We start from the raw sequence: 8,301 nt of genomic DNA on the forward strand, positions 1-8,301 counted from the left end.
GTTCTAATTCCCTCACACATCAGAGAGTTGAGAAGAAGAAGAAGAGTTGTAGTGTGGGGATGAGGGCTTTTCACTCTTTCTTTAGAATAAAAATTTTGATGGAGCTGGCACCTGTGGTAGGGTAAGAGTGCATGAAGTACCAGTATCTCATATGGGTTACAAATTTCAGCTGCCCCTCTTCTGGTCTAGCTCTCTGTGCTGTGGGTACTGTTTTCTGTCCTGGTGCCCCACTTCCAATCCTAACATACCTGGGAAAGCAGTGGAAGATGGCCCAAGCTTGGGTCCCTGAACCCACATAGGAGATATGAAGGCAACTGCTGGCTCCTCGCTTTAATCAGCCCAGCTGAGGAGTGAATTGGTGAATGGAAGACCACTGTCTCTGTCTCTCCTCTCTATCTATAATTCTATCTCTCAAATAAATCTTTAAAAACTTTAAAAAAAGTTATTTTTGGAGCTGGGACTATGGCACAGCAGATTAACGCCCTGGCCTGAAGCACTGGCATCCCATATGGGCACTGGTTTGAAACCTGGCCGCTCCACTTCCAATCCAGCTCTCTGCTATTGCCTGGGAAAGCAATAGAATATGGCCCAAGTACTTGGGCCCCTGCACCCACATGGTAGACCTAGAAGAAGCTCCTGGCTTCTGGCTCCTGGCTTCGGATTGGCACAGCTCTGGCCATTGCAGCTAATTGGGGAGTGAACCATCGGATGGAAGACCTCTCTCTCCCTCTCTATGCTTCTCCTCTCTCTGTGTAACTCCGACTTTCAAAAAAATAAATCTTTAAAAAAATTTTATTTTAAAGACAGGAGTGGTGGAGAGAGGAAGAGACAAGCAAAAGTAGTCTAGTGACATCACTGCAACACCACCTTCACACTAGCTGCCACTGCATTCTGCTCTGTAGCCTCTAAATCTATGCAGGGGGATTGGAAATGGAATTCAGTGAAGCACCAAAAACTAATGGTTAAGGATCAGTGCACAACCCAGAGGACACTGTGTGTGCTTGGCAGTCAATGGCATAGTGTGGACAAAGTGTGGGCTCCTCCCTGGTGTGGCCTTGGTGCATTTATGATAGTGGTACTGCCTCATGGCTCCCAAGTGATAATGTGTTCTGTTTAGTTCATTCAGTATTGACAACTGTGAGATAATCTGGTGTAAAATGAGCACAGCTCCATTCCCAGAGCTGGGTGTGTCTTGGGCATGGGAGTAGAGGGAACTTTTCTTCAGGGTGTTCCTGGGGTCTGTCAGTTAAGTGAGGATCTGGGGAACCAGTGTCTTTCACTGGAGAAATGGGTGCCCATGGGGGAAGAGATATCCCTGCCCTGGAGTAAGCCCTGGCCTGGGAATGTGTGGTGTGGGTCAGTCCTCTCCCTACATGCTGGCAGTTGCCTCTCCTATGGCTCTGTAGAAAGGGGAAAAGGGTGAGAGACTTCTCTGTGAGTTCTGCTTAGAAACTATGGGCTACAAACTGTGTTTCCCTCCCCTCTGCCTCAGTTTGCCTTTCCTAAAATTGGAAATGCTCTCTGCCTTTTGATTTTGAGTGCAGAACATTCTGGCCCATGCCTTGTTCCTTCTAGGGTGTTAGTCATTATTGATGCTTCAGTTTAGCTGTCCCAATTCCTCTATTGCCCAATGTTTGTGTAGGCCCAGTGATGGAGCTTGTTTGATTTCAAAGGATGAGTCCTAGATGTGTGGGGCTTAAATTTTCTTCCCCACAAGTCCCTATACTTGGCTGACTCCCTGGCCCTTCCAAAATATTTTAATTACACAAGAGTCAACATTTTCCAGAAATACTGAGACAAGTGGTTTGCCTAAACCTTTCAGTGCTGCTTCTCCTTCAATCAGCTGCATTCACCCCAACCACACAGATTCCTGTCATTCCACCTCCTTCATATGGTTGTGTTGTCTACTTCTTGGGGATAGAAGCCCATGAGGTGATACTGAGTCCTGGACTTAAGTACTTTCTTATATTTTTTAAAATGCCTGGCTTTTCTTCCCTACTTCTGTGACCATTCAGCTGGTCTGTTTGGAAAAAAAGCCTATGGAGGTTGCCTCTTCCAGCAGCAGGACCTTGTCTGTGACACATCCACTGGTTCCCAAGGACCTGTGGTCCTGGGCTGACTTGGAAACAGAGCCCCAGGTGGAACAGCTTATCTGCTGGGCCCTCTTTCTTTTGTTTCTGGCACTTAGGCACTACTAGTTTGAGTGCTGGGGATGCCAGAGACAAGCAGCCTCACCCCCTACCTCTGATCTCCCCCTTTCCTTATGCACTGGCCCACTATTAGTGTTGATGATCTGCTAACATCTCTGAAAGTACCACTTTCTTTTTCTGTAGGGTCTCCAGCCTATCTCACTGGCTCTGCCTGTTCCTCCTCATTAAGGACTTTTGTGAAGAAGAGAGGGTAAGGGTAGAGATAAGGCCTGTAGGGCTGATGAGCTCATGAACAAAGGAAGTGTCTAGATCCCCCCAGTGCAATATCTATGCTGGCAGACCCATTCAGTGGTATCCAAGTACCCACTGTGGGCTCAGGATGCTTTGGGGAAATCATTTTGGATGCCAAAGAGACATGGGCTCTCTGCATACACCTCCGATGATGGATTATGTATCCTCTTGGAAACCCTTCCTTCAGACCCTCTCTTGTGACCCTGTGCCTTTGGAGACACATAAGATGGCTTCCTAGAGCAGTAATCGAGTAGCTTCAAGTTGAAAACATAGTTCTTGTATTCTTCTCCAGACTGAACAACTGCATCTGCTCCTTGTAAATTCATGTGGGTCCTCTGTGACCCCTCGGAGGACCCTGGAATGGGGACAGCTGCACAGGAAAAGTCCTGTCTCTGCTCAGGGTCAGGCCATCTGCAGCCAAAGAGCTCTCACAAGGTCACTTCCTCTGCATTGTGCAGCAGATGAGAACACATGCTCAGGCCACATCAAATCAGCCTGTGGCACTTTGTGGATTTAAGTATGACCCTGTAGTCCTCCTGGCCTCAGTTTTGATCTCTCTGTAAGGTGGAACTGTTCATTCCTACTGTCCATCTTTTTCAGTCAGCAACCCCTGAATCACTCCTCTGTTTTCCATCCTTTATCAGCCTCCAGAGACCATAAGTAGGAATTTTCTTGAAAGTAGATTCCATGATCCTCTTCTCCTCAGCCCAAGGTGGCCAAGATGAGTGGTCTCCCAGAGGGTACACAAGACTGCCATTTGAGATGAAGAATTTTTTTTTATTTTACAAAATAAATAACTTATATTTTAATATATGCAGATGGAATTAGTAAATAGCAGATGTACATATCAACATTCATGCATTAGGGCTCACAAAGTTTGCTATTCAGGACCGTGATCTGGAAAGCCTGAAAAGCTCTGGCCAGTCTAAGGCCCACAAGCCAAATTCAGCCTCTTTGCATCCATTCCAAAACATTCCTGGCCTAACTCTTGAAATATGTCTTATATTTCATCAAAGCTCTCTGCTCACCAAATGCACCCAGAATGACATCCTGGACTATCCTGGTGTTAGCTGCCACAAAGTCTCGTCTCCAGACTTCCTCCAGAGTCACCCTCATCTGAAGGCTTTTGGTAGAGGTTACATTGCCCTTCTTTCATATATCCCCTAAAAATATATACTGGTATGATTCTATAAGTTATATAAAAGTCAGTAGAGTATAACACAATATGTAAAACATTTATATGAGGAACATTATAAACCTTTATAGAAAAGTACCAAAGAAGAATTAAGTAGTTGGAGTTGCATTCCATGGTAATGGGTAAGAAGACCCAGTAACATTAAGATTATCAGTCCTTCCTCACTAGACATTTAGATTGAACACAATCCCAATCAAAAGAATTTCAACTTATTTTGTGAGTTGAACTAAAATCTGACTCTAAATTCAATGTGGAAAATCAAAAGTCCCGGAATAGCCATCAGAGCAGTGAAAGAGCAGAACACACTAGGAGGATCAGCAATTACAACTTCAGTAAATGCTAGAAAGTTAACCAAGAAAGTGCAATATTGGTGAAATAATAAGTAGGCAGATAAATGCACAAGAGAAATCAGAAATAGTCTGAGTATGGATAGCAGATCATTGACAAAGAATATAGACAATATAATGGAGCAGAGATGGCCTTTCAACAAATAGTGCTACAAAAATTAGACATCTAACATGATGTGATGCAAATTACATATTTCATAAAAATTAACTTAAATAGACAGAATTATTAACCTACCAGAGAATAGTATAAGAGAATACATGCTGCTGAGCTTTTGATACACCACTGAAGGCATGATCTGAAATAAATGATTGTTAACTGGACTTCATTTAAAGTGAAAAATGTAGAGGAAATAGGAAGGATGTCCAAAACTTGGAGACAATATTCACTAAATATATATGTGATAAAAGAATACATGTATTATCCAAAATGTACAAGAAAATTTTAAATAAGGAAATAAAACAATAGGCTTAAAATAGTCACCCCCACAAATGAAAGAGTATATATATATATATATATATAGAGAGAGAGAGAGAGAGAGAGAGCGCTTCAGGCTTCAGATCAGCAGGGTTATCCTGGAACATTTCAGCTGAGTACTGATCAGAACAGGCGCAGAAGGAAACAAGCTGATGACTGGGACAAAACCACCCAAGGAATCACAGGGAACAGGTAACATACCAGAGTTTGCATATGGACATAGAGCCTGTTCTCTCCAACCAGGGTAGAATCCTTCAATTTGTGGCATAGAACATTTTTTAATTTAATTTTAATTTAATTTAAGAAATAATTGCCTTATAAAGGTTAAAAAAAAATTCATAATGTAATGGTGACCTGGAACCACCTAAGGCAGAATAAAACTAACTCTTGAAATGAAACAACTCAGTTTAAGTGACTTCAGTGATTTCCAAAACAAATCTGAAGAATATAAAAATATCTACCTTAAGTATTTGAATAGCAGTACACACAAAAATGATCATAGCTACAGACTTTACACAATGTAATTCAAAGTTAATCATATCCTTAAATAAAAAAATACAAAACAGTAAAACATCTACATAGAAAGAAATAGATGAGCTTGGGTGTGATAATTAAATTACAGTGTAATACTAATAGTACAATATTTAAACAAAAAAGAAGTGTGAAAGTTACATATTTTATGCTTTTCAATGACACTGTTGATGTGAAGATATGTTACAACTAAAAAAAGATATGTCATTATTGAGATAAAAGACAGTTAACTAAAATATAATCATTAAAACAAAACTATAAAAAGCATCCCAATTGAAAAGGAATAAATATCCAATAAGGCATACTATATTACATCTATAAATGATTATAAACACTTGGAAAAATGCTAACCATCATAGCTTATCAGAAAATTGTAAAAGAAAAACACACTGATGTCACTGCATAGATTACATATATGAAAAATTTAATCATTGACAAACAGTTGGCAAGAAATAAGACTCATATTCACTGCTGGTGGAAATGCAATACAGCGAAGCAACTGAAGACTTCAGTTAGACAATTTCTACTACTTTAAGTTGTCTTTTATTTAGAATATTCATTTGAAATGCAAGGAGACACTGACACAAAGAGAGATGGTGAGATTCTCTGACTGCTAGTTCAAATCCAATGCCCAAACATCTAAGGCTGGGCTAGACCAAAATCAGGGGCAGGAAACTCAATCAAGAACTCTCATATTGGTGGCAAGGACCCAACTCCATGAACCATTACCTGCTGCCTACCAGTGGACTAAAATGAAAGATGAATCAAAAGTGGAGCCAGGGCTTTAACACCAGAACTTGGATGAGTATGAGAGGATCCAAAGTAATGTCTCCACCAATGTGCCAAATGCCTACCTGCAGGTTAGCAGTTTCCTAGATAGATTTTAGAGTCTTTAATGAGGATCAAGGAATTATGTAGCTAGGGATTTACTCAGATGTTTGAAAACTGGCATGCAACCTCTCATTACCACTTTATTTCTACCAAGAATAGGAAGTCATCAATATGCTACCATAGGTGCATATAAAACAATCTCTGTGATACCCATACAACATAAGTCTGCTCAAGAATAAAGGGAATGGCTATCATGTCACATAAATTCTGATGGAACTATTAATGTATACCTCCAGTTGAAAAGCTGAAACTAAAAAGATGGGAAAGATATAAGAAAAAATAGTTTCTATGAGTTATGGGAGAACGATGTATATAGGTTAATCACAGTGGATTGTTAGAGAATTGATTTTATACTATAGGATAATATGATGTGGATACATTGCCACATGTGCTTTTCCAAATATATAGGACTTTGAAGTCTATAAATTAAAGAAAAATAATGTAGAACATTAGGCAATTCAGAAACTGTATGCAGAATGCGATGGAGGGACCTAAACTATGTTCTAAATTCTAAAACCTCACTTAAGGAGACATTAGTGGAGCTAACTTGGGTGATTAGGAAAGTGAGCAGAGTGGCCCATGTTGTGGCATAGAAGGTAAACAACCACCTGTAATACTAGCATCCCATCTTGGCAGTTTCTTGTTCCAGTTGATTCACTTCTGATCTACCTCCCTGTTGATGGACTGGGAAAAGCAGTGGAATTTGAAATAAGTGTTTATTACATTCCATCTACGTGGGAGACTGGGATGAATTTCCTCACTCCTGGAGTCAGCATGGCCCAGTCCTGGCCATTGAAATCATCTGGGCAGTGAACTAGCAGATGAAAGAAATCTCTCTGTTTCTCTTGCTCTCTCTCTCTCTCCCTCTCTCTCTCTCTCATTTTCAAATAAATACATCATTGCAAAAAAAACCCACATAAATGGATTGGGGTCTCTCATTCTCAAACAACAGCACTGTACTTTAGGTAAGGAAGAATTTACCAACACAGGAGCAGCTTCAGAATTTTGAGATAGTTAACAATATGTTCCAAGGTGGAATAACTAAATGTAATGAGAATTGTCACTATTGGAGTGGGATTCTATAACTAAGCAAGGGAACCCCCAGGAAAATACATGGGTTGAAGGATCAGTGTTGAAGACATCATTATTAACTCATACACAGTTGAATATAGATACATAATGCTACATTGAGACATGTTTGTAGAGCCATGAAATTATTAGGTTATGAACTACACATTTATTTAAAACCTTGTGGTCAGACAAAGGGCCTAAATATGTAGCCGGAGCCACTGCAGGAAGAAGTCTGCCCAGCTGAATCATCTTTCCAGTGAGCTGACTCAACCATTTGGACTGAGAGTTATCTAATATTTTAGCAACAAATCCAGTTAGACACAAAGTGCTCATGACTGGCGAAGACATTAATATCACTCAGAAAATTTGCCAAGGGTAGAGAATATCAGCAAAAGAGACAAATATTTTTATGTATAAAAAATGCAGGCAGCAATACTAATGATGGGTTTACAATATTTTTATACATGTATCACAATTTTATATAGAAGTATACACAAAGCAATTATGCAGAAAGAACCAAGACAAACTTCTAGAGGGAAAAGCTGTAATGTTTGAAATGAGTAATTTCTCCAGTGGAAATTGTACAGATTAGACATTTCAGAAGAAAAAGTGAGTGAACATGAAAACACAGCAATATAAATCATCAAAACAAAATTTGAAGAGAAGGCTAAAAAGGATGGAGAGAGCATCATCCCAATTATATGTTTAAATAGGATCTCTGAAATGGTCAGGTAGATGTTTTGAGAAATTATATACAAATTTTTAAAATTTGCAAAAAATTATAAATCCATAGTTCCAGACTGCTCATTGTACTCCAAGAACAGGATGGAAAAACAAACAAAACACTGCCAAGGCAGATCAATTAAATTGCATAAGCTCAGAAATAAATTTAAAATCTGAAAAGCACTGGAGAAGAAAAAGGTACCTATTCACAGTGGATCAATAAGAAAGATAACAGGTGTATTACTGGTATGGATGTCAATTGTATGACCCTGGGAAGGAAACAGTTTTCAAATACTGAATGGTCTTTTCTCATCAATGAAGCAGTCAAGTAATTCCACAGATGCAGGGGTGCAAATATTTCTGAAGACCATGTCAGGCAAGACAACCCCCCCCCCACTGAGAGTGAGCCCAGTGACACCACTGAGAATGTCAAAGCCAAAATCCAAGACAAAGAGGACATCTCACCTGACCAATGCACCTCACAATTGCAGGCAAATAGCTTGAGGATTTCCACATTGTCAGACTACAACATCCAGAAAGATTCCCTCCTGCAAGGTGGCATCATTGAGCTCTCCCTATGCCAGCTTGTCCAAGTGTTACACTCATCCACATCCCAATGCTCTCAAT

The 8,301-nt window shown here is 40.0% G+C and overlaps 1 pseudogene; it reads right to left on the reverse strand.

The window, feature by feature from the left end:
* Positions 1-3,557, reverse strand: part of LOC133772445 (inducible T-cell costimulator-like) — a 36,053-nt pseudogene extending 32,496 nt beyond the window's left edge.
* Between the last annotated feature and the right edge of the window lie 4,744 nt (positions 3,558-8,301).

This window comes from Lepus europaeus, chromosome 13 (genome assembly GCF_033115175.1).
Source record: "Lepus europaeus isolate LE1 chromosome 13, mLepTim1.pri, whole genome shotgun sequence".
Taxonomy (NCBI): Eukaryota; Metazoa; Chordata; class Mammalia; order Lagomorpha; family Leporidae; genus Lepus; species Lepus europaeus.